This window comes from Pogona vitticeps, chromosome 4, assembly GCF_051106095.1.
Source record: "Pogona vitticeps strain Pit_001003342236 chromosome 4, PviZW2.1, whole genome shotgun sequence".
Lineage (NCBI taxonomy): Eukaryota > Metazoa > Chordata > Lepidosauria > Squamata > Agamidae > Pogona > Pogona vitticeps.
Genome location: NC_135786.1, coordinates 48,829,639 through 48,857,223, shown reverse-complemented (window position 1 = coordinate 48,857,223; position 27,585 = coordinate 48,829,639). Strand labels below are relative to the sequence as shown.

Here is a 27,585-nt window from a genome sequence, read left to right as displayed (position 1 = left end):
TTGGCGACTCAAATAAGTTGCATGTGTTTAAAGTTCTTATTCCTGCATAGGTAAAGGTTCCCCTTGACATTTTTAGTCCAGTCGTGTCCGACTCTAGGGGGCGGTCCTCATCCCATTTTCAAGCTGTAGAGCCAGCACTTGTCCAAAGGCAGTTTCCGTTGCCCCGTGGCCACCATGACTAGGGAACGCCGTTTACCTTCCCACCGAGGTAGTACCTATTTATCTAGTCACATTTACATGCTTTCGAACTGCTAGGTTGGCGAGGAGCTGGGACAAAGCGACAGAAGCTCCCTCCGTCGCATGGATTCGATCTTACGACAGCTGGTCTTCTGACCGTGCAGCACAGGCTTCTGCGGTTTAGCCCACAGCATACACATTTTGATTGACTATTGCTATAGTCAATAGTTGGGACACAATTTAACATGTTGTGGATGAGGATTTGGACATGGAAGACAGCCAGAAAAAGAAACTGCTGTATATGCCATTCTTCTAAGAAAATGTTTTCTCTAGATATTAGAAAAGGTACTCTACAACCTTCTAAAATCTCACTTGCTACCCGGGGGATCTAGGCATTGCTGTCAAAAGCAAGGAACATGTAACTTTTATGAACCCTGGGTATGAGGCCAGAGCTTGGTGTAAGTCAACGGGCAAGAGAGCAAGAGGGGAAAGTCTTGTTCTGTGGTTTCCATCCAAGAGATTTTGTTGCTGCTCCCATGTCAAGGATGATGATAACCAAGACAAAACAAACTGTTCTGGTGCATAAGAGGACAAAATCCACAAGCACCTTTTCTTTTCCTGAGAGGTTGAAATATGATTAATTGGTTAATAACCAAGAGTTAATCAACTTCCTGAAATGGTTACCCCAATTTGCTTCACCAGAGACCCAATCAGTGCACTTTATAAAGAACCCGGTGAGTCAGCCATCCAATCCTTTCAGTGGTAGGATCAAGAGACCAGCGACAAAAACAGAAGAGCCTACCTGGTCTTGGTTTCTACTGCTGGATTTACTGTTAGGACCTGCTTTGTGATGCTGATTTTAACCTAACTTAAATTGTTGTTCTAATTTTTTTTGTAATTTTTTTTACATAGCATATAGGACAAACAAACAGATAACTATGTAGAACTATGGGTACTAAATAGTGCTATTTAGTACCATTGTTGTAAGTGTTAAGTGTGCTCAGAGCTGAATTTACAGAAGCATTTGCTGTGATAAATGCTTCCGTTATTGTCACAAAGTGCCGTAGAGCTTTTTTTCTCTCATTTTTGCTACGAGACACTACTCTTCCGGAATTTGTCCTCAAGCACTTTGGGGTTTTAGGTGTGGGAAAAGAACAGTATAGGATGTTTTCTCAGTGCTGATGCTCAGACTAAGGTGTAGTCGCATGTTATGTAACTGTGAGGTGGGGAGGCAACAGAGAGTTTATCTTCCCCAAGACTTTGCTGAATGTCTGCTATGGCAGCCTCCCACACCTAGGTCTTCTTATGAGGAGGAGCTGTTTTGTTTATATGTTTGTGCTGAAAGGCAACAAACAGGGTTCAACACAACAAGAAGCAGTGTTTTCTGGTTGTGGGTGGTAAGCGTTTTTCATGTGGATGAATTGTGCACCTACAATCAGGCAACACTGTCAGTTTTCTGCACAGGATGCAGGTCAGAGGGTAAGATAGGCACTAGCAATTTAGTACTCAGCAAGTGCAGACCAATTACTGTAGATGTGCTGATGCAAGGTTGAGATGAGCTATTTGGCTGTCATCATCATATCTCTTTCACTGACTGGGCAGAGTACCAGCCAGAAGAGTGGGTGGAGAAGAGTCCTGTCTCATCCCATCAGGCTCAGCTCCTTAAGGAATTTACATTTCCTCCAAGGAAACACTGCAGTTAAGTTACACCTCACAGTGATGGAGCAAGGAGGAAATGAATGGGACCCAAAAGGGTAACAATCTGCTCTGCCCATCCATTCTTGACTGGACTCCTAATCCTCAAAACTATGGCTTGGAAGAGTTACTTTTTTGGACTAGCACTCCCACTATCCCTCAGCCATCAAGATTCTGAGGGGTTCTGGGAGCTGTAGTCCAAAACGTAACCTTTTCAAGATCTGTTCTGGATCACAAGTATGGAATGAGTGGTCCTCCCAATGTTGGACCACAGCTTCCATCAGCCACAGCCAGCACAGACTATGGGCTGATTGGAATGGGACTTAAACAAAATTCAGAGGCCCACATGACCCCCCCATCTCTTCTCTAAAGTCTGTCCTAATGTGTAATGGATTCCTAACTCCCCCTACAGAACGATATTCACAAGATCCCTCACTACCCCCCACCTCTCACCCAGTAGACTGCCTGATGTGAAACTCTGAATTGATTAAAACAGAGCTTTAGGGATGTCACTACTGCATGTCTGCCTTCCAGTGATCTTAATTATTCTGATGAAAGTCCTTGAACACTTATCCAATTAAATAAATGTGTTAGTCCTCAAAGTGGCACAAGGCTTTTCATTGGCTTTTCTGCAAATTTGTGAGAAATTTAGCGTAAGGGACAAGCAGGAAAATCAGCCACTAAAGGGAGTGTTGTTCCCTTTTTAAAATGTATTTACTGCAGCCACTTGCAACTGGAAGCCAAACAACATTGTGAAAATCCCAGATGCCAGCCATTCTCCTGCCTGCCTCCTTCACTGAGGTATACTTAGCCTGTAAAAAGAAAGAGCTGTATAACATGCCTTGCATTCCATGGCTGCCTGGGGATGGGGGTGGGATTTGGGCTGACCTACAGGACAAATATCGAACTACTTTTGAGGCCAGGGCACCTAGGTGAAAAGGGGTCATGACAGCATTAGAGATAGCAACGTAGTGACTCGCCTCAGGTGGCATCGACAAGACAGGTGTATCATTTATATACAACTGCATTAGGATGCACATCATTTTGCAAAAATGGAAAGGCCAGCATCTTTAGTGTTATGAGCAGTCACTCAGGGTTTTTCTCAGATCAGAATTCTCACTCCCATGATTCCTCATAATTGGCTGTGTGAGGTGGGGCGGATGGGAACTGTAGTCCAAAATATCTAGAGAGCTCCAAGTTGGGGAAGGCTCCCACTAACAGTAATCTAGGTCACAGTGTTAATGCCTAGCATCTTAACAGGTGTCCTAATCATATGTACAAGTATGTATCTATGTTATGTCTTTGTCACATGTGTATTTACCCAACATTTACCTTCTGGACTTAGGATCAGGAGGTACAAGGTATCATAGGTAGTTGCCCTTTCTACTGAAAAGCATTATACTTTACCTTTTAAACTAAAAAAGAGGAAACAGTGATAATACAACACCAGCCTAACATACAATTAAAAGAACACCAGTCTGCTAGTCCCAGCTGACATAAATCTATTAAAACAATAGGCTGGGTAATGAGTGAATACTTATGTACATCCCATTAACTCAGTGGATGTGGTGCAGTTGGATTACCAAATGGATCAATGCCCACAGTTTATTTTAATACACAGTGGGGCTGGCCAAACTGCAGCCTTCCAGATGTTGCTGGACTTCAACTTTTATCTGCTCTAGCCAGTATAGCTAACAGTGAGAAGTGAGGAGAAAAATGTTTGTAGAATTAATCAAGCCATAACTGCCCAACCCAGTGCACAAGATATAGAGATTGAATAGTATGTGTGAGTGAACCTGGTGTCCCCCTCCCAGCATGATCCAGCAAGTGTTTGCAGAAACCAGCTCTTTTGTTAGAGCAACACAGCTCAGGACGAGCCAATGTGGCTCAACAATAACACTTAAGAACTGTGGGTTGGAAATCTTGCCCTGATTCTCGGGGAGGTGAAAAACCCACTCTTACAATGAGAGAGATTGAGGCTGGTTCCATAGTATGCAACTTTGGTACATAGTACAGATTCTAAATGCATAACTACCACCTGCCTTGGGCCAGCATCTTATTTTATTGAAGAATGAAACAAAAAGAAAAAAGGCTTAAGTGAAATGCCATGTGACAGGAGAGGAGATGAGTAAGGTGACCATTTAAACGTCATTGAAAGGAAGACAAAAGAGGGCACAGATATGCATAAAATGGAATGTGTTCACTTACATGTGAAGATGCAAATCTGGAAATAATGATTATAATTAACACTACAACCACAGTGAGGAAGACTACAAAGTGGTAACATCTGTGTCCGCTTTCCAGGTGTTTGTTGCTGGTGGGCAACTTCAAGCCTCTGCTTTCCCTATGTACAGTTCCTGGTCTTTAATGCAGGTTTGGATTGAACAGTTCTTCAGAGGTCGTCTTGCACAGAGGACAGTTGCCGTCTGTATAATGGGACACCAGACAACAGATTAGACACTTTAGTTCACACCAGATCAGTACGAATTAGGCAGATGTTTAGGCAACCAAGCTGCAGTGGAAGCAAACATGAGCTGTAGTGCCACTGGGATTTGAGCAGTGGGCAAATAATGCCAAACTATTTGATAAAAGTATTTTTTTTCCCACTTCAACCTGTTGTTTCTAAACCTAAGACTATCTTCATGGAGCTGTTGCCTCCATGTACACGCCTTTCCATTGTTGCTTTCTCTGTGTCAAAATTTGGATTACAAGGTCTTTGGGCCAGGGAACTGTCCACCTTGTTGGCACCATGTACCTTACTGGTCTTAGTAGACAGACACGTGCAGTTGCCACTAGGTAACTGTACTTAGTCTGATTTCCATTGACTTCAGACCCAGTGTATGAACTAAAATTACTCTCTATTTCTATTAAAAGAAAGACTGTCATGATTTTCTTTTTCCATTGCTTTCTGCCTGCTAGGGCACACATGAGTTCTGATTAGGGCTTGAGGTAGATCCAAACAATTGCTGTTTTTAATCTTCTCAAAGGCAGAAAACCCTTTCTTTGGGTACATTCAGATCTTTTTCACATCAAGTACAGCTTAACCTAATTTAGGTCTATCTAACATTACCTATTCAAATTTAAGATTTATTTTTTTAAAAAAAATTCCCTACCCAGAGCAATTTGCAAACCCGGAGCAACACAGTCTCTGCCCTAAAGTTTCCAGTATGAAACTCAGTTTGAAAAGAAGAGGTACTGGGAGAGAGGGTGATGATACAAACTCAGGAGGAAAGTGTTGTTAGTTGGTTAGCTGAAAAAAACCCACCTAAAAATCCAACTGTCTAGCAAAGATTGCCTTGTTATAAAGGCTAGGATCCTACTGGATCCTTGAACTGAGAGAAGTAGTCCATCAGTAGATCTCAGGGACAATAAAGTCATTGCCTTACACCCAAGCAAGTGTGTTCCTTCCATGTGCACTCTTCAGCCTTCCTTTGTACTTGAACTCTGCTGTGCTAAGATTTCCAAAAAAAGTGTGCTGCTTATATACAGCCCATAACACTCAAAGCACCTTCTGAGTGAATTACAATTTAATTATGCAGGTTACACATTGCCCCCAATCCCCCAGCAAGCTGGGTAACTCAATTTACTGACCTCGGAAGGATGGAAGTCTGAGTCAACCTTGAGCTGGCTATCTGGGTTGTTGATTGAACTCAGGTCATGAGCAGAGTCTTTGACTGCAGTACCACAGTTTAACCAGTGTGCCATGTGGCTCCTGCAAACAGCAGGCAGGGGCTATGTGAAGAGGAGCGATCTGCCAGCTCTGAGATTTTTGGATAGTCTTCTGTCCTCAGCATAAAGGCTCAGTTGTTGCTTTAAATCTAAATAGTGCGAGTAGGAAAGACGCCATAAATGGTTGATTTCTTGGTGGAGTTGATTAAATGTTCTTGCTACCTATCACTTCTTGTGTTACAGCTTGGCTGATTCCAGGTGGAAGGGGAGGAAAACCAACCTAGTCCCCCCCCCATCTTCTTGCCCACTTTTCTCTCTTTCTCCCTCTTCTTTTGCCATTTTATTTTTCATAAGATCCAAACTGATTAAAAGGTTTTAGAAGCTGAAAAGTTTGTTCACTTCTCTGTGACCTTTGACTTTCCCTTTGTAAAGCCATCCCCCTACTGTCACTGTCAGATTTAATCCCCAGTGAAGCAGTAAACTAAGGCAGGGAAGGACGTTGCCTGTTGAGAAGGGAGGATGACCAAATATTTTGCTGTGAGGAGCCACTGGAAGTCCTATGACAGATGGACTGTCTGGATTTAGTTTTTGTATCATTTCAGACAAGCCACAAAACTATATAATACAGACCATGTACCCTGCAGTCATTCTAAAAAAATGAGAACATATTGTTGTAAGATTCTTGAAGGACGTACTATTTGTTTCTTTGGGGCATATAAAATAGTATTAAATCAGTGGAATAAGGAATAACATTACTTCTATTGCTGTCTACCTATTAGCAATCCTTACTTTCCCCTTCTGCTATAATGCTGTGATAAAGTGGAAGAAAGCACAACATGGCTTCTTCTACAAAATTATATTTTATAGGAATGGATAGCATAGTCTTCTTTCTCTTTGTGAGCTGAGTATCAGACACCTCACTGGGCTGTTCCAATTGCTATACTGGTTTGCCGCTTTGAGAAGATACAATTTAATTCAATGTACAGTTATCTAAAACTCATGATTTGGACCACAGCTCCCATCTGCCCCAGCTAACATTGCCAATGTGGTCAGAAAGGATGGGAGTTTTAGCCCAGAAATTGGAACTAATAAAAACACTTTAACAATATGAAGTTTTCCAATTAACAGCATTGAAGGCATGGATGATGTTCCATATTAGCTCTGAAGCTATAGCAATTACTAAAGATAACACCTCTGTCTGTGCGAGATACACCTGCCTGGGACAAAAGCACTCAAATAAAGATTCAAGTTTGCGGAACTGCTGGGAGGTTTCCTGATTTCTGAGAATTTATTCAGACTCATGTAGAAAGAACAACTACTTCAATGACCTTCAGTGAACAGATAAACTAAAGAAAGCACTGTGCTACTGTATATCGTTTAATTACAAATCAGTTTATTGTGTGTCTATATATCTGCATATATGTACTGTACCTGATTATAATTGCAAAAATATAAATACCATCTGAGTGTGGTCAAGGCTAAATAATATCATAGAATTACCAACACACCTCTATTCATAGTATGTCCTATTAGTTCACACGAAATCCAAGGTGACCAGCCAAATTGGTGATCCAGGACTGGAGAGCCAGTCAGTCCTGAACCAGCTACTTTTGTTTCACAGAAAAAAGAGAAGAAAGACACCAACATGATACAATGATAAGATAGAGCCTAGACAACATTTTCAAAAGCTTATTACACATTCTAATTCAAAAAGAGATTGTGTAATTTATAAAGAACAACAACTTACTATTACATGCTGTCAAGTCTACTTCAACATATGGTGACCCTTTCCATGGTTTTCTAGGTACATGGTAAAGGTAAAGGTTCCCCTTGACTATTTTTGTCCAGTCGTGTTTGACTCTAGGGGGCGGTGCTCATCCCCGTTTCCAAGCCATAGAGCCAGCGTGTGGCATTCAGCTCTGTTCTCACCTGTCCGTCACAGCTGGGCAGGGGAACCTCAGCCAATGAGAGGACGGAGGGTGGTGCAGAAGGGGGAGGAGCTGGGTTATATAAGGTGTGTGTGAGGAGTTTTGAGAGTGCAATTTTGAGAGATGAGTGATTAGAGAGATTGATTGAGAGTGAGAAAGAGCCTGTCAGTGAGGGAAAAGTCTGTGTGAGCTAGTGTCTTAAAACAGTGATTGACTAGTTGATTTAATACCAGTGATTTACTCCTTTTCTTTTGTACAGATCAATAAACATTATATTTTGTTTTGAAAGAAACACTTGTCCTTTTGATTATAAGGATAGGTTGGTGGCAGCAGTTTTTGGTGAGGGGTAGTGAGCACTCTTATAGGCCTGGATTGGTAGAGGCTTGAGAGTGGCCTGCTACACAGCGTTTTGTCCGAAGACAATCTTCCGTGGTCACATGGCCAGTGCGACTTAGAGACGGAACGCTGTTATCTTCCCAGCGAGGTGGTCCCTATTTATCTACTCACATTTGCATGCTTTTGAACCGCTAGGTTGGCAGGAAGGAGCCACAGGGGGGAATGAAACCCCCAACCTCTGACTCTGCAGCCAGAGACCTGAACCGCTGAGCCGAAATCCAGTACTAAATCCAGTTTCAAGTCCCCACTGAGCCATGAAAATAACAAGGATGGCCTTGTTTTCTTGGCCTGAGATATTACACAATTTATATGACGACAGAGTAGGGAGGAGGAAATTCATGAGCTTGTTGGAGGAAAGTCAGGATATAAATGTAACAACAGTAGTCCATGATGTAAACAACCAAGAGACTTGAAACACTTTAAAGACTAATAAAAAATTTCCTAGAAAACCTTAAAGGGGAACTAAAGGAGTAACATAAAATAAAGGGATTACAGTATAAGAATTAAGGAATGGGTGGAAAAAATACAGGATAAAGATCAAATAAGAGAAGTGTTGGGAGAAGAGGGGTTCACATGTTTACATATACTCCAACTAGAAAAATGAACAAATTAATGGAAAAGGAAAAAAGGAATGGGAAGGAGATTGATGAAGTTTGAGACATATATAGAAAAAAAGATAAAATGAGGAAATAACAAAGAATAGGAATAGTATTGTAAGCGAAATATATAAATTATTGATACAAACAGAATCATCGTTGTTTAGTCGTGTCTGACTCTTCATGACCCCATGGACCAGAGCACACCAGGCCCTCCTATCTTCCACTGCCTCCCGGAGTTGTGTCAAATTCATGTTGCTTGCTTCGATGACACTGTCCAGCCATCTCATCCTCTGTCGTCCCCTTCTCCTCTTGCCCTCAGGGTCTTTTCCAAGGAGTCTTCCCTTCTCATGAGATGGCCAAAGTATTGGAGCCTCAGCTTCAGGATCTGTCCTTCCAGTGAACACTCAGGGTTGATTTCCTTTAGAATTGATAGGTTTCTTCTCCTTGCAATCCAGGGGACTCTCACCGATTATAAAAGACTTGTGGCAGGAGGATTTGGGAGAAGAAATCAGGGAAACATTGGAGAAAGATATGGAATAAAAGAATAATGAAAAATATGTCAGTGAAAATTTAAGAAAATTGTTAAACGGTAAAATGGAAATAGTATTTTACACCTGTTAAATTAAAAATAGTAAATAAAAACGTATTACTGCTATGCTAGAGCTGTAAGAAAGAGAAAGGGACATATATGTGTGTGCGATGGTTTTGCGAAAAAAGAAGGAAAGAATTGAGTTTGGTTTTTGATGAAATAAGAGACATAATGGGAACGGAGATACAATTATCTCCAATGATGGATTTATTAAATATTGTGAATGATAAGCAGGTGAAGAGAGAAAGAAAACAGTTAATTATCATATGGTAACTGTAGCAAGGCTACTAATTGCAAAGAACTGGAAATGTGATAATCAGATAAATGTGGCTGAATGACATAGAGAAATGTGGAACATTGCAATTAATAATATGAAAATCAGAAGAGATATGATAAAAAATAATGATTTCAGGGAATATAGAATCCAGTTCTAGAATATGTCCTGACTAAAGGGAAAGGGTATATGCCAAAGAAGAATCCATGTATTTCTGAAGATACACAGGGTGGCCTGAACTGTAAAATTAAAGTATTGGAACCTAGTCCAAAGTGGGGTGGGGTGGGTGTGGCACTGGGTGGATATAATAAAGATATAATATAAAAAGTGAGATTGTATAAGAATAGTAAATCTAAGGAGTGTGTTGTAGTGTATGTTTAATTTTTTCCTTGTCTTTTTTGAGTGTGTGTGTTTGTTAAAAAATAAAATAAAATAACAAAAAAAAAAGACTAATGAATTTATGATTGCATAAGCTTTTGTGGCTTCCAATGCTCGCTTTGCTATGGAAATTCACTGGGCTAGTGCTGGTGCTGATTAAACCACTCCATACCTTGAAAGTTCCATTCACTGTAATCGATTCCAACTTGACAGCACATAATATAGAAGTTTTTGTTAAGCTGTGACCAATTTAGTCATTCCAGTGCTACAAACCAGTTTTTGATTTTCTAATGCCACAGAGAAAAACTCTTGCCCCTTTGGAAATTAACACAATGTAATTACGGAGTGGGCGAAACTGAAGGTCAAGCAGAGCTTGGAAATTTTGATTTTTGAATTAAAACTCCCCAAATCACCTAGCCAGCACAGTCAGTGTCCATCGTGGTGGGACGTCTGGTCCACAAACCACACATTTTCTAAGCTCTTGATACAGGACCGTGAATCTGGAAACACTTGAAGTCACATGATTGAAACCTGATATCACAATTGTTTTTACCCTTAGTCGCACATGCTCTCTTCAGGCATCAGCCAATGAAAATGTTCTTATCCTCAGGATCTCTCTTACAAGTCTGGAACGGTTTAATTGCTTTGAGATCTCTGGTCTGGGCAGGCTGTACCTCCCCTGCCCTTCCTAGCTTCCTATGTTGAATTTGCTCAAATCATCTCTGTAAAACAACTTTCCCCATGGGAGAAAAAAGATTTATAAGCACGATAACCCTCAGAACAAGCAAAATAGTCCCCATGCTTTGCATTCCCAGTCTGTGAAGTCTGGGCTCTTTGTCTTTGCCCGCACCTCATATCCACACCTGCAGAATCAAGGGGAAAAGAAAACCACACAAAGGGAGAAGCCAGCAGCATTCCTGCAGGCCTTGGGTGGCCGCTGCAATTCACTACTCTTTAATAAGAGAGTCCACATTCTTTCCCAAGGTCAGGAGCAGAGTCTTTGTTTGCTTTCAGTGGCTTCAGTAAGAATGGAATGAAAGACCTTCCTGAAGCATCGGGCCTGGGCTGTGGTGAGGAGGCGGGAAGGGAGGGAAGGAAAGGGGAGGGATTCCCGCAAAGGGAGCGGAATGTATATTATTCAGATACAACCCAGTGCTTCTAGCACAGAGAGAGAAACACAGAAGAGCGCTGGCCACCCGTTTGGCGGTCGAAATCTGGACAAAGGGAATAATAATCTTAGCTTCTTAGAAACGCAAAGCTGGAAGGGACCTTATGGACTATTGAGTCCAGCCTCTGTAAAAGGGGCAGAGTGGGCAACCTCTGGCTCTATAGCCAGAGACCTAAACCACTGATTTGGACTTGAGTTGGCAATGTTATTGTCACAGTTGATCATCATCGGACAGTCTGACCCTGTGCATCCTAACAGGTCTTACTTCCATGTAAAGAGATATATAGAATTAGACCCTTAATGTTCCAAGTACAAATATCTGGGCAAATATTTTCAGATGTGCAAATAGTCTTGATTCCACGGAAGCCAAAGGGGATCAACCAGGCTTTTTGTTAAGCTTGGCCATGCCACAGATCTGAAAATTACTCAGTAGTTCTCTGTTCTTTGCTCTGTGGTATAAAAGGATTAGCAGTTACCTTATTTAAACTGATACCTTCTGGATGTGCAGAACTAGTCCCATCATCCCCTGGGGCAGGATGATAGGAGTTATAATCCAGTATAGCTACAGGGTGCCAAATTCAGGAGAACTGAGGCAGATTTTGTGGGTTTGTATATAAAGAGCTGGTAGATATATGATTCTGTGTTGTGGCACATTGCATAGGCTTTTTTAAAATAAAAAACCAAAACTCTTCTACTGTAACTCAAGAGGATAATAATCAATCAAGCCAAATTTCACTGCTCTTAATTTACACTAAGGGTGTTGGTGGAGGAGGTTAAAAGGGGCATTTGCCTGAAGCATTACAAAGCTGTTGGATGGTCTCTTTCAATAATAGTTGCAGAAAGCAGAGAAATATAATGCAAGAGGGATGTTACAATGTAGCATCAAGAGGAAAAAAAACAATTGTATGGGATGTAAAAAATGAAGATCTGAAAATATTTCTTTAATGAATTTAGATTTTTATATTTAATGAATTTTTTATTTTGATTGATGGTAAGTGCTAGCTATTTTGAAATGTATCATTTGCCTTGATAAAGACTGGAGACAAACAATCCAGAAAATCTGGAATGTATTTGAAATAAATAAAAAACAAAAGCACCAATATTATGCCATCGGTTCATTTTAGAATCTTAGGAGACATGAAACGAAGGGAACAGACATATGCTTCAGAATTCAAGTTTGCAGTGAAAAGGCTTTTTTGATTATGACAACAATGAGATTTTGCAGATGAGAAAGATCCATGGCAATCTATCAACCGTTTGGTTCGATCCTGAGGTTAGGGGTAGTGGGGCACTCATTCATGTTTTTGGATTCCCAGAATTCTCTAAGAATTTGCTAGGCAGAGTTCTTGGAGTTTCAGCCCACAAATATAAATCTGCAGATCCTTGGATCTCAAGAAGGGCTTATCTCCAATATCAGCTTCTCTGGTCTTTGATTCCTGTCATTAATTTTAAAAGAGAGCGAAAGCTGCTGCAGCATTTCCTGGGAGTCACAGTTTTTTTGAGAGGTATCTCCTATAGAGTTATAGTTCATGCTGAACAGTGAACTATGATTCTCAGTGTCCTCTGTACTGGACCATGTTTGCTGGTCATGTGACAGCAAGGATAGTTGACTTCCTGAGGATTTTGAGAGTCATAATCTTGCTATTCATCAAACTTGACAGAGGGTACTTCCCAAAGAACAATAACTGCAGGATAGATTAGGAGGCTCAGGGAAGATTATCTCACCAGATTTCTACCTTACCACCCTGAAAAAGATTTTGTTAGATTTTAGAAGCCAGATTCAGGTTAGTTTGAGGTGTGAGATTACCAGGGATTATCGGAGATCCTCAAGTAGGGATAGGAAAGAATCCTGCTGGAAACCTGGGGGTTCCATGTCCAGTCAAAGCTGACAGTACTAAGATGGACCGATCAATGGTCTGCCTGCATGTTAAGTAGCTTCGTATCAATGGTCTCCCACCCAAGCAAAAACCAAATACTGTATGAACCTGCTTAAACTTCTGAAAGAAGAAATTATGGTCAGTGTCACATGGTGATTTTTATTTGTTTGTACCTGTATTTATTTTAGAGGGGATTGAGTTATTTTTATTAATCTTGCATTTTTATTGGATTATTATTTATGCTTCTGGTTTCCTTTGCCATCAGAATGAAAAGAAAGGTGGGGTGTACATTATTTTAACACATACGATTGATTGAATAAATAATGTTTAAAGCCCTTCACAGCATGTGTCTCTTTCTTGTCTGCTGCAAGATAGTACTGAGTGGAAGAAAAATACAACTCCCTTGTCTAACATGGAAATTGTCCAACTGGGCTGCTTTAGAGGTTTGAGGTGTATAGTTTTCAAAAAAAAAATAAATAAAAAAAAAAAAAGGGAATTACTATGTAAGTGCTCTGTATTATGTTTAGGCAAAAATCACATGCAATGATTGAATAGAATCAAGGACCTAAGAGTGTGCCAAGTACTTAAATAGATATCCATCTCTCCTTGCTTCCCCATTTTTATAATCCTCTTTCAGATCTCTTAGACCCCAGTGGTCTCTGAAGTCTCAATGGGGCAACATGTTGCCTTCCATGGGAGGTGGCAAATGCCTTGCCAGGTTCACTTTTGCAGTGAAGAAGGAGGAAAGTGACATTTCAAGAGATCTTTGGAAAGGGATAATTAATTTACCGAAGTCTCCCATGCATATGGCTACTGCATGGTGAGTATGTTGCAGGCAGGACTTGAGGGGGAGAAGTCCAGGACCCCACTGAGCAAAATGTGTAGTAGGCATCCCCAGTGGCACAAAGATAACTTAATACATGTACTGTTTAAAGAGCCTCTACAGAACCATTAAGTCCATCATCAAAGCAAGGAGGGCAAACATGTGCTGCTAAATTCAAAGCTGGATGGTCCTGGCATGCCTCTAAATTTCCAGATGGGGCAGGAATGTAAGGCATTCATGACTTCTGATGTTTATTTCCTTCCCAGTCTGTTGTAAGTGATCAGGACCCCACTATAAAGACAGCAAGCAGGGGTGGCAGGCAACAAAGCCAGGAGAAGGAAAAGACAGGCAGGAGAAGCCATTTTCAAGAACTCTGAAGGTCTTAAAAATCCTGTGGATTGGCTCTGGTAATATTAGGTCCAGATGGCTCCTAAAAGGGAGGATAGGAAAAAAGGCTACAAGGATAGTGTGCCAAAAAAAGCTTCCACCCTTCCCTTCTCCTCTATTGTGAGTAGCTGGAAGAGGATAATGCCTCTCATGGCTCTCTAAGACAGATGCTGGTGATTACAGGAGGATTTCCAATGGCGTTAACCGGCACCATCTGTAATTCTTTAAATTAAATCTCCAGCACAAAAGGCACATCATAGTGCATCAGTCACGTGTGCTCCAGCATGGTGGGTCTATGTTTTGAACAGGCAAATTCCTGCATGGGCCAGCCATTGTAAAGGCCTCTGTCGCCTTCAGGACAACATTAACCCCCGCACATCCAGTCTGGCTCTAGTAGCAGGGACACTTTTGCACTTATTCCGCTTTGCAAGGTGCATCTATGCTGCTAAAAGCTTTAGAGCTGGGAGAACAGTTTGGCTCAGTTTATTAAATGCTTAGTACACATTTTTATAATGTATAAATTTGGAACATATGAATCTATGTTGTATTCTTATACAGAAATACATGCAAAAGTTAGACACACAAATGTCCTCTTTGTTGACAGATCCCACTTTATGTTTAAGTGATCACCTACTCTGATGAGAACACAAACATTATTTTAGCAACTCTCATGTAGGGAAGGTGATATTTGAACCATTCCTATGACTAGAACCATGGCAAGCTCAGCCATGGTAGATGTGCATGCTGCTGAATAGCTCAGTGGTTTGGGTCTCTGGCCAGTGGCTGGGAGTTTGATTCCCCACTGTGCCTCCTTGACACAGGCTGGACTTGATGATCCACAGGGCTCCTTTCAGCTCTGCAGTACTACTACTACTACTACTACTACTACTACTACTACTACTACTACTACTACTACTACTACTACTACCAACAACAACAACAACAACAACAAAAACGATGATGATGATGATGATGATGATGATGATGATGATGATGATGATGATGATGATGATGATCTGGCCAATGGTCTGGAATAAAAATTCAAATAAATTAAAAAATATATATAAGTCTCTCACTGCCTACAATTGCTGCAGCATTTGCTCTTTCCTGGGGCTCTTCCTGTACAAATGCTGCATCACAGCGGCCTATCCAAGAACATGGGAAATGGCCATCTGGATGCATGTGCCTTTCTGACACACACAAAGTTGTCGCTGACACGAAATGAGATAGTTGGCTAACCCACAAGCCCTCCCTCTGTGTGTCAGATTACTGAAGGGGAAATTGAGCAAGCTTTGCACAGAAAGGAAGAGCTGGTCTGTACAACATGCCGAGGCTTCCTGCATGAATCAGGGATGAATGAGACAGAAGGACAGGAGACAGAGCCAGTTCTACATAAAGAGTCACAGGAAAGTAGTGAGGAATACATGAGTCACAGGGGTGTTATTGGAGCTGCCCTACTGCTCCAGCCTCTTATCCCACAGTGTCCTTGGTCTGAGACTTGAGAGCAGGAACATGTTTCAGATAAGTCATGATAAGTTGTGGTGTTTTGTTTTGTTTTTTTATTGTAGATTATCTGAAAACAGGCATGAAACCACCTGTTTCACACATCCTGCATGAAAAAAGGATGTGGAGCAGTTCCTGGCTGGTCAATGCTGGGAGGTTTCCCACCGCTACTGGTAACCCTGGGTTTGGGGCAGCCTCATTCACTTGCTGTGTGGGGGAAAAGGAGCCACTTGAACTACCCCCCCCCAAACAACGTCACCATCCAGCCAGTGTTGAGGTGGCTGGGAAACCTCTCTGTCATTGGCTAGGCAGTGATGCTATTCTTGCCCATGGGGCAGCTCCAGTGGCTCTATTTTTGCCACATTTTGAGCCCTGGCCTGGGACTGTCGGTACATGGGAAGACTCCCAGCATCGGCAGTCCAGGATGGAAGTGCTAGTGCAGTTTTTAAATGGCAACAATGCACACTTTTAAAAAAATCACACTGGCCCTTGCAATTTTCCTGCTAAGTCATTGTGAGGCATTATTGAGGCCTTTGATGGTTTTTTGTTGCTATTATGTGCCACCAAATCACATTCGACTTATGGAGACTCTATGAATGAGTGATCTCCAAAATGTGCTCTCCTTAACTGCCCTGCTCAGCTCTTCCAGACTCAAGCCTGTGTTTCCTTTTGGGAGTGAACCATCTCATACTTGGTCTTCCTCTTTTCCTGCTGCCTTCAACCTTTTCCATAATTATTGTCGTCTCCAGAAAATCCTGTCTTCTCATGGTGTGCCTAAAATAGGACAGCTTTAGGTTGAACATTTTTTTACTCAAGAGAAAGTCCAAGCTTCATTTGCTCTAGGATCCACTTGTCCATTTTTCTGGCAGTCCGGGGTGACTGTAAAGCTCTCCTCCAGCATCATATTTCAAATGAATCAGATTTTTTTTTCCTGTCAGCTTTCTTTACTGCCCAGCTTTCACATTCGTACATGGTGACTGGAAAGACAATAGTGTGGATGATCTTGGTCTTTGTCTTGACACTTGATGATCTTTTCTAGTTCTTTCATGGCTGCCCTCCTCAGTCTCAGTCTTTAATTTCTTGGCTGCAGTCTTTCTTTGGACTGATGATTATACCAAGGTATACAAAATCTCTAACCATTCCAATTTCTTCATTGTCAGCATAAAAGTTGTGTAATTTTTTTGTAGTCATGATTTTGGTCTTCTTAATGTTCAACTGCAGTTCTGCTTTGACACTTTCTTCTGTCATTTTCACTAACAGTTGTTTCAAGTCACTACTGGCTTCTGCCAGTAAGATGGTATCATCTGCATATTTTAAATTATTGATGATGTTCCTTCCACCAGTTTTCACCAAAACTGATGCCCTAGGGAAAAGCAGTGCTTCCAGCTACTTCAACCCGGGAAAGTGATGTTCTGGGGGGGGGGGGGAGTCAGTGGCTCCAATTTCACCACATTAAAACAGGCTTGTGATAGGACTCTGGTATGTAGATAACCTACATTAAAAGCCTTGCTGCAGTTTATCTGTAATGTCTAGTTCCAGGCCCGGGCCTGACTAAATTTTGTTTGCTTCAGCCAGGTAGCTGCCTCACATGTTTGCAAGCTTTCCTTGGAAAAGAATCTGGAATATGAGGACTTTGTGGACCTACTTCTGCTATGAACCTAAGGTTCGCCCAATGTATTCTTTTTTATTTGAGGCAAGGCAGCAATGCTATCCCTCCCCTGCTGAAGTCCTGATACCTAAAATCTGTCCAGCTATTTTGGTACATAAGGCAGAAAACCCCGCAGTTCATATCAGTAAAGAGTATACAGTACAGTGATAAATACATTTTTAAAAATGATTGATCTTGTGATAGCCAATGTGTGCTGCCTGAAGGCAGAGCCTCAGGGGTGGTCTCTGCTTGAAACTGGTCGTGTCATCTTAAGAAAAATCTGTCTGTACCACAACAACGCAATTGGCAGTAGAATTTATAATTTATTAAGTGAAATTTGAGGAAGGGTTGTAAAGCTAAAGCGCATGCTTTAAAATGGATCAAGGACTGGGAAAACTACTTTTTGAGACTACGTCTCCCAGAATCCCCTAGCCAAACTGGGCCAGAAAGTCCCAGGTTTAAATCCTCGCATCTCTGTGAGAAGAGCTTGAGAAAGGTGGCTGTTTTAGAGACCTTCAAAAGCTAGTTCAGAACAGAGAATACTGGGCTTGGCAGACTAAATGGTCTGACTCAGGATAATGCAGCTACAGGTCGGCCCCTGTGGTCTAGTCAAATGAACAGCTTCAACCTGTTGCTCTCAGAGGTGCATAAAATCAAGGTAGGGAGTGCCCTTCATGCCACAGCAAGTTGGAGGTTGTTCCCAGGTGGTGTGGGCAAGTTTGCTCCAGCCAGGCAAGCCACTGTACTGTTTATTTATTCAAATATCTGGATTACATGAACTTATGAACACAGCTGCAGTTTGCCGCTTGAAAATTATGACATTCTGAAAAAGGCAAACATCTTTCTAAAACATCAGCTACCAAACCTTCTCATCAATCTCCACCCACCAAGAGAGGGCAAGTTGTTTGTCTGTTTTTATGCCACAGTGAAAGGAGAGCCTAGGAGTTTGACTGAAGGTCACGCACGTTTTAAGGGAGATCATGCAGTGAGCCATCTTTTTAGGCAGCCCCGTGGTGCAGTGGTTAAACTGCAGGACTGCAGCCAGGTCTCTGCTCACAACCTGAGTTCAATCCCAACTGGCTCAGGTAAAGCTGGCTTGAGGTTAATTCATTCTTCCAAACTTCCAAGGTCAGTAAATTGAGTACCCAGCTTGCTTGGGGGCGGGGGCAATGTATAGCCTGCATAATTAGATGGTAATCCGCCAAGAGAGTATTTTAACTGCTATAGGCTGTTATATATGTGTGGCACTTTGCTTTCGTGAGCATGTGCTATGGTGATAGTTTCGGTGTGCAGAGTCTCAAAACAGGATTAAACAAATGTGATGCAGAAGGAGCTTATTAACTGGAGCCCTCAAGAAGGAGTCTCATCTCATAGTTTGTGGTGTCTTTGGAGCAGAACCTGGAAAACTGCTTTTAAGATGAATGAATATAATGACATGCAAATGCATCCATCACTAAGCAGTGAGTGCTAAAGCATCGCCTTACCAGTTGCTCAGTTCCAGATGGTTCCAGCAGCACTGTGTGTAGCTGTAGCATGCAGTCCCTTCAAAGATGTAATGGGTTTCCAGTAGAGATGAGCACAGAGCACTTCATGCCAGGTCAGTGTAATTTGTCAGCAAAGCACTACAGGTGCCATCCATTCCCTCACCTCCCCCCCCCCACTGGCTCCCCAACTCACCTGCTGGTGCATGCTGCTCAGTCCTACTCCGTTGCATGATTTTTCAGTCCAGGCAGGATCATGGACATCCCTTCTCCACCCCCTCCAGCAGCTGCCCACTCAGATGAGAAGGTGGGGCAGAGATTCCTGCAGTGCTGCCTGTGAGTGCCCAGTAGCATATTGCTTCCGCCTCTGAGCTCAAATTACCATATTTAGACTGCATCATCCCACACGAAAAGGGCCAATACAGATGTGCCATCATTTTTATTATATTTTATGATGATTTTTAACTGATTCAAGCACTATCTAGCACTGGAAGTGGGGGACAAATATAATCAGTAGTAGTAGTGGCAGCAGCAGCAGCAGTAGTGGCAATGATGATGATGTCATTATATATATTCATCTTGAAAGTAATTTACCAAGCTCTGCTTCTGGACTACTTGGAAGTACACAGTGGAGGCTACTGGATCATTCTACATCAGAAATCCCTATGTTTTGGGGAGGGGGAAAAGACTACAGTTCCCAGAATCTATAGTTATTAGCCATACTACCTGTGGAATTCTGAGAATTGTAGTCCAAAAGCAAATGTTTCCCATCTTAACTGTATATGTCCTCTTTTTCCATCGTAATGATGGAAAGATCCGTAAACCCATAAGGTCAAAATGGAAATCAATCCTGAACTAGGAACTCATTGCTGGTTGATTTTTATTTCCTTGCATTTTGCATAGTATTTCATTCATTCCTTTCAAACTGCCAGGACAAGGGCTAGTGTCTTTACAGTTGGAGGGATCTGAAATTTGATTATTCCTTTTTTAATGCAGAGAAAAAGTACCCCATCTCACCCCTACACTTGGAACTAAAATGAAAAATATCCAGTCTGGATGCCTCTTGGTGAAAGGAAACAAAAATGTTTTACATATTGTTCATGGCCTCTTTTTAATGGCTATAGTGTGGCTTTACATCTCCATATGTCTATCTCCAGAGAGCGGAAAGTGGAGGAGAAGGAGGACAAGTGGTTAGCAAAGAAAGAAGAGGAAGGAAGGGGTGATTTGAAGGACTCCAAGGTGCAAAGTCTCTAAATTAATAGCAGGTTGAGAGCATGCTCCAAGTGTTCAAAGGAGAAGCATACAAAGTTATAACTTTCTAACATTTACTTTGCCTCAAACAGAATGCACATAACAAATAATTTTCAGAAGTATAGAAGCAATCTACCCCATTGATACTGTGATCCAGTTACTGAGAATTTACAGAACTGTAGACAACCATTGTCTGTGTTCAGTTAAGGCATTGTTTGCATTTTGTCTGGAGGTGAAGTGATTGCAGTGACTTTTGCATGGACCTGTGGCAAAAGTCGTTTCCTGTAAGTTCTTGCCGTTCCTCTCATCAAAGACAATTATTCCATCACATGTTTAAATAAGCTGGAGGGGAGCCCAAAAGATAAGGAAATGCATTGCTGAGAATGTATCTTCTGCAATAAAGATAAGTGAATTGACAGTTTCTCCTGAAGATCAAAGAGTAAGACGACCTAGGGTTTGCTGCGGTTAGACTGAGAGGGTGCAAAGTACTGGTAGAAAGGAGAAAAACAAGAAGTGAAAGCAAAAGCCTGGCAGTGAAGACAGGGAATTAAAGTAAGGGATCAAGGACACTGTCAGATTATCCAGTTGGCATTACTGTCTCAGCACAAGGGGACAGGAGACTTCAGATAATGCCAAGCCATGGGCAGTACCTCCTTGTTCTCCACCAAGCCACCTTACAGGGCTGCTGTGCATCTCCTTTTGTTTCAGCAAGAATTACAAAATGCCGTGGCCAGTTTGAGGGCTGAAGTTAAAAACAGCCTACAGTGCGCCTTCAGTAGTTGATCTCAGGGGTGCTAAGAATAGAGTTGGAGACATAACTCTCTTTTTGGGGGGACTGCAGCTGCAGGAACACCCTAACCAATGTCCAATGCTCGCTGGAGGGTTCAGGGAGATTTACTCCAGAGAGTAACTTTTCTAAATTCTGAAACAGGGGGTATGGGTTTGGTCCATTTCTGGCCAACTGCAGGGAGACCATACATACTCATCAAAGGAAAGCAATAATAGTTCAGAGCAGGGCAAGCAGGATTAGAGGTTGGAAACAATGCTTCTTTGGACTAGTCCTAAAAAACCTGTAGTCCAAAAAGATAACCTATCCAGCCTCTGAGACTCCCAATATCCTCCAAGCCACGCATGCTCAGTGGCTAAACTTCTCAGAGAATTTTCTTCCAAACCTTGCCTAGAAGCACAGCTGACCAAGGTGACAATTGTCCTTATCAGATTATTGCTGAAGTACAGGGCTGAAAAATAAATCATACACTGCCAGGCATGGATAAAGTAAACTGGATGACTGTCAGAGACATAGCTCAGATTTTTCCCTGGCAAAATCAGGAAGTGTTCCTCAAGCTGGTCTTGAATTTAGAAATATTACTAAATATACTGAAATTGTTCCCATTAAAGATGAAAAGCAATATCTGCTGCATTCAGATTATGCAGTGGAATGAGCTTCAGAAAACAGTAGCAACGCTCATGTCATGTGCATTGATCTCATGAGGATATACTGTAGAACTAGGGAGCACCTGGGAGCCAGAGAAAAGGAGTTTGAATCCACACTGTTCTTCTCTGGGTCAGGGTCAAAGGAGATTATTTGGAATGTATGTGTACCTGATGATGAGGTTAGGTGGCCTTGCCACCTCTTTGACTTTGGGCAAGCTGCACAGTTCCAGAGCAACACAAGACAGAGAGACTGGAAACCAGTGCTTAGTACATCACATTTAGAAAACCCTGGAGGCAAAGGGTTCAGCAAAAGTCACAATTGACTGAATGACACATAATTACAAATACTCCTTCTAAATAATATGTTCATCCCATTTAGATAATTTTGTAGTATTTTAATTTCTTCTGCCATCCTGACACCTATAAGCTTTATTTTTCTTTTCAGATAACATCAGCCCTCAAACAAGAGTGGAAGAGGAAGGAAATGCCACAACAAAGCATGGTGCTGCACGGGCTCTGTTCATATCTCTTTCCTGAGCCTAGACCTTTCAATCTAGGCTCAGTCAGTTCCTCCAGCCTAAGTGCTGTACATTCGAGATGCTTTGTACTATAACTCTGGTCATTCCTGGCCCTTGGTCATGTTTTCTCATACTGACATGAATTGAAGTCCAAAATACCTGGCAGACAGCAGGTGAAAGAAGATTCCTTTTGTATGTTTTGAGCCCTTTAGTAGCCACATTTCCCCTACTTGCATTCTGTGCATAAGAAATTATGGACAGATGTCTAGCTATCTAAGATATTTAGCAGAGGCAGCCTGTGGCCCAAAAAGGCCAGGTAGCCCTAAACTCTTAGGACCAGGAGCCTTTCAGCTCACACTATGAACTACTCTGGCACATTCAAAATATCTCTCACAAAAAAGAGGAAGCAGCTTTTAACTTATGTCTTCTACAAAATGAAGGGAAGCAGATATGCAAATATCCTGCTGAAATTTGCCTCCTAGCTTTCTTCTAGATAAATACCTCTCCAACTGTGAGGTAGGTATGTTAAACCGAGTCTACGAGTACATCATTGATCCATGGTCACTCACCAAGTTTCTGGCTGCGTATGGCTTAAAACTCTAATCTAGCTTGGCCAAAGTCCAACAACACTCTCCCTGTTACCCCTCCGTATGGGTGGTCAGCTACAATGAAGTCATTTTATTGCCTATTTTCACATGAATGAGAGTGCATTCTTCAAAGAAACTATATATTCTTTCTGAAACTCACAACCAGTGTGATCTTCCAGACTGAAATGAGGAGGTATGCAAACTGAGCCTCCCAAAAGAAAAGAAATTACATTATGGTAGCCAGACTAACATACATGGAAATACAATTGTTTTGACTCTGGCAATAGCTAAAAGGAGTGCTATTACAACATAAACAAAAGTCATAGGCCTAAATGGATATGACTAAGGGTGCTGATGGGCTGCAGAATCTTAGAGGATGAAACTTTTTTAGTATAGACGCAGTGAGCCGTCACACCCACGCACACCAGAGAGGGAGAGGGAGAAAATTGTAAAATAGCCTAGTTTCATTGCTTTGTTATGAAATTCTTATAATTCCTATTTCCTTAGGAAGTTCAGTATGTAAGTTTCAAATTATCAGAATGATTTCACATCCGCAGCAATGGAAGCAAAAATCTTGCCCAGTTGCAGCGAAAGCAATAATCTTTTGTATTCGTGAAGGCTTTCATAGCCAGGATCTAATGGTTGTTGTAGGTTTTTCGGGCTCTTTGGCCGTGTTCTGAAGGTTGTTCTTCCTAACGTTTCGCCTATCTCTGAAGATGCCAGCCACAGAGACTGGCGAAACGTTAGGAAGAACAACCTTCAGAACACGGCCAAAGAGCCCGAAAAACCCACAACAACCAATAATCTTTTCTTGGCAAGACAACAAAGAGCTGAATGATTTGATAAAAAGTTCCTATTCCTTCAACTCTGGGCAATCAGCTTCCCTTTCTGTTAAGCCTCCTTGTTTCAACCAAGGCAATCTTTTCTGCATCACCAGTGAGAGGGCTTTCTCAGTGGCTATCTCTAGAACTCCCTGCCAGGAGAGGTTTTCCTTGCTCTTTCCTTGACAGTCTCTCACCAAAGCATAGAACAGAAACTGCTTTGATTCTTCTCTAATAAACTTTATTGGGCTTTGTGGTCCGTGTTTGCAAGTCATATTCTTAATCTACAGTAGCCTTTAGTAGCTTTCAGCCTCATTGTGGTTCCTATACCACTGGTGTGAATTCTTCCCATCATCATCATCATAGGCATCCTTCAGTCTCGAGAGACTATGGTAACATGCTCTGTATCGAGAAGTGTCCTCTCCAGAGCATGAAGCCTGGGTAAAGCAGTATGGAGGATAGGCTGTTACCCAAGCAGCAAATCCCCCCTCTCCAATTTGCTGAAATGGTCCAATGGAAAGGCAAGAACCAATACAACTGGTTCCAGCAACGTCGCAGGAGTTGCAGAACGACACGAACTGCCTTTGGGACTCCAGTTTTAAGATTATTACTATTATTATAATATGAAAGCTTTGAAACGAGGAACATATGTATTACAAGAAAGCAAAGAAGAACAAACAAATGTTTGTAGATGCATGTATGTGAAGCCCAACACAGCCCATCTGGCAGAAAAGCTTCAAAAACCTCACCTTCATATCCACTAACCTAGCTATTTTCAAAGGTAGGCATGTAAGTAGGGAGTCAGATGCAAGGAGGCTAATTTAAGAGAAAGCAGCCATCAGATCAAGCAGGACACCAATTGTTTAGGAGTATGCAAGTCAATACCAACATTGTAAATTTGGCTAGATGTCTTCCCAGCTGCTTTGCTTTCTTGCCCTTAGTCAGTTTGTCAGTCTCAGCTAGCTAAAATCTTTTACTTACACCCACCAGAGTAAATCCAGTAGTGTACATTCCAGCACCAAGTTGCCACTAGTTAAGAAGCTGGCAGGTGTATTTTCTGTCACAAAAGAGTTGTGCGTCTTGATATGAGACAAGAAATACGTGTGACTTATTAACTAGTGGGAATTCATCAATGAAATTTGCACCATTGAACAAGCATAAATATCCAGTTGGATTTTGGCCATTAAATCAAGGGGATTTATGTAAATGTTGACTTGGTATTCAGCAGTTGGTTCAATGAGTCTGCTTTAATTGGGGTTAGTCGTTAGAGTAACAGACTAGGACTCTAGAGAACAGCTTCGAATCCCCACTTGGACATGGAAACTCCCAGGGGAGTTGGAATAGGTAAAACTGTTCCTTAAATATTTCAGTTACTTTGAAAGCCTATTAGGGTTGCTCTAAGTCTGTTCCGACTTGACTGAACAGAACACACACATTGATTTCAGGCATTGCCACTTTTGGGTTTTCACTTCAGGTGGGCCTGGCTTGGTTTCTTCATAGTTCTCTGTTTGTCTCTTGGAATTGCAACTGATCTTGTCTGTCTGGCATTGTCCAGCTGACATCAGCTGAGACACCACTGCAACACGAATGCTTGTGCTTTGTGATCTGTTACAATACTGGATCTTGAAACTGAACAGAATAGGTCATGATATGGAACTGTAAACAGTGGTGAAGCAGAGCATGAACAGGCATGTACCAGAAAAACATTATGGAGTTCAGAGGGGTTTGTTCAGAGCACTCCATGGGGACTGAAAATGATGCTTAGAATTCCAGCAAAATGTTATAAATGTGCTGTCAAAAGTATGTGATCCATTTTTATCACTGACTGTAAGACTCCACTGGATAATTTTAACTTTTATGGAGTTACAGAGCAGATTCTTTTCTTTTCTTTTAATGAGAATACTTCAGGGATCAAACTTCGTCACTTTTTATTTCCCAGGTTTTTTCATATGTCAAACTGTAACCCACACTAGGATTTGAGAATACAATGGTTTATAAATATGCATTCATGTATTATCTTCATCCAGATCCAAAAGTGAAGCCACTTCTCTCCCATCTTTGCTTCCAGTTATCCCATAACTACTTTATATCTTCCACCCCAACAGCCAAAGACATGGGTTCTGTTTATGTTCTGAAAGGAGCTGAGCAAACTTACTCCTGTAAAGTTATTACAAGAATATTTTCTCCATTGTGTTATCAAGCAGAAAGCCAATCAAATGATAAAACATTACCATAAAGCCTGACAAATGTCAACAATATATATCAGCTTGGAAACCTTATCTTTTTGCACTATAACTCCTGGAATTCACATTACAGTCTCCAAATTCATATATATATATAAAACACAGCTCAGAAAAGTTTGATGACTGCATTTCCTAGAATCATCCATGGCATAACTAGTGAGGGATTCTGGCAGTTGTGGTCCTTCCAAGCTCTGCATAGCCCTTACAAAATGGCATTTTGAAAAACACAACTCCTAACCCTGAAATACATGCCCCGAACTCTAGTAATTGAGCTGTGATGAGGAGGTGACGAGGAGGAGGAGGAAGAATCTTCTGGTGGTAGAGTAGCTTCATTTTCTCATAATCAGATTCCATCTTTAATGTTAGCCGTGCAACATTTCTGGGGAAGGCTAGAGCAGAAATACTGATCCAGGAAGTCCTGAAACCCTATTGTTGAGCAATGATGGATGCAAGTCTAGCCGCTCGCAGACCACCTCCACACACTCAGGTGACCAGTCTGTAGATTGAGGCATGATAAAACAATGACTCAGAGCATTGCGTGCAATACTTGGGTCTCAGGGGCTCTAGGGCCTCCAGCCACCTCATTGCCCTTGTGACTTTCCTTTCCCAGTGAAGCTGGCAGACATGGTTGGGAGATGATTCTTCTGTTTCATTATGAGCAACTGTGAAGCAGATAGAAGGGGATGCAAAGTGTGTGTGTGGCGGGTGTGTGTGTGAGCAAGAGTCTTAGCAGATCCCATTGTCTGTGGATTTTAAAGGATTTTTTTAAAAGAAGGCAGTTGGCCATCGTTTGTAAATACATCATGTTTACAGATACAGTGGTGCCTCGCATAACGTTTTTAATTGGTTCCAAAAAAAAAACCCCTTATGCGAAAAAAACTTTATGTGAAACACCATTTCCCATAGGAATGCATTGGAAACCGGTTAATCCGTTCCAATAGGCACGGATTGGCGTCCTTAAGCAAAAAAAGCCATAGGAAACATTGTTAAACGATACAGTGTTTCCTCCATTGGAATGTATTGAAGCCGACTCAATACATTTCAATGGCTTTGCGAAGTCAATTTTTGCAAATTTAAGTGTGTCATAAAAGGGTCAAAAATGGTTTTAAATGCTTGGATTAGCTTCTGCACCCTCTAAAACGGATGCAAAAGTTAATTTGGCTTTGATCTGACTTTTCGTTAATTTATGGTGAATTTTTTCCCCCCAACTTTTGACAGCTGTCAAAATCTGACAGCTGCATTGTTTCCTATGGGGGAGAAAAAAATTCACAAAAAATTAACGAAAAGTCAGATAAACGCCAAATTAAGTATGCACACATTTTAGAAGGTGCACTAATGATTCCAAGCATTTAAAACCGTTTTTCAACATGTTAAGACACTTTTGTAATTGAAAAAATGAACATCGTTAAGTGAAGCAGGGGACCTAAAACCAAAAACGTTAAGCGAAGCATGGTCCCAAAATCGCTATGTGAAAATCGCCCATAGGGAAAAACGTTATAAGAAGCACAATCTGACTCTGAAAAAATAAACGTTAAACGAAGCAAACGTTATGCGAGGCACCACTGTACCTAGGTCAAAATCAGTTTTCTTGCAGGAGGCAAATACACACCTGGGAACTGGCTCTGGGCTGCAACTTGGGTCTCCAGGTTGAGACATGATAATGTATGGCAAGATTAGAAGGAAACCAGCACCCTCCACCCCACGCGGCTTGATCCCAAAATTCATGCTGTGGTCTTAACTACTAAGTATGTTGCTCCATTTTTTGTCTTTGTTTGGCCTGAGGCCATGCTTGAGAACAGAGAAAATAAAAGAAACAAAGCAACAATTGACAACTAATCACACTGCTTCATAACGCAGACAAGACATGCATTGCTTTATCAAGGGCCTACAATTACCTTTCTAATTTGTGCATGGAATTACTTCCTTGAGATGGGGCGGGTGAACTGAGAGTACACATGCCTCAAAAGTACCATCACCTTTTGTTCACAACCTGCTGTATCCTGGAGGAGGAGACTGACCTAGGGCTTGGCAAACTAAGGCCTGGCTTTTGCAGAGGGAGGGGATCTGCCTCTTGGCAGAGAGACTGTATATGGGTGTGGCACATATCCTGTGACATAGTCAGTGCACATCTGCTTTTAC

At 41.6% G+C, this 27,585-nt stretch overlaps 1 long non-coding RNA gene across 1 annotated transcript; it reads right to left on the bottom strand.

The window, feature by feature from the left end:
- Nucleotides 1–1,096: 1,096 nt before the first annotated feature.
- Nucleotides 1,097–25,808, bottom strand: LOC140706579 (uncharacterized). The gene is made up of 3 exons (XR_012086295.2): nt 7,050–25,808; nt 5,464–5,690; nt 1,097–4,298 (listed from the first exon to the last, which is right to left on the bottom strand). It is a non-coding gene; the product is annotated as an uncharacterized LOC140706579 (long non-coding RNA).
- Nucleotides 25,809–27,585: the final 1,777 nt, after the last annotated feature.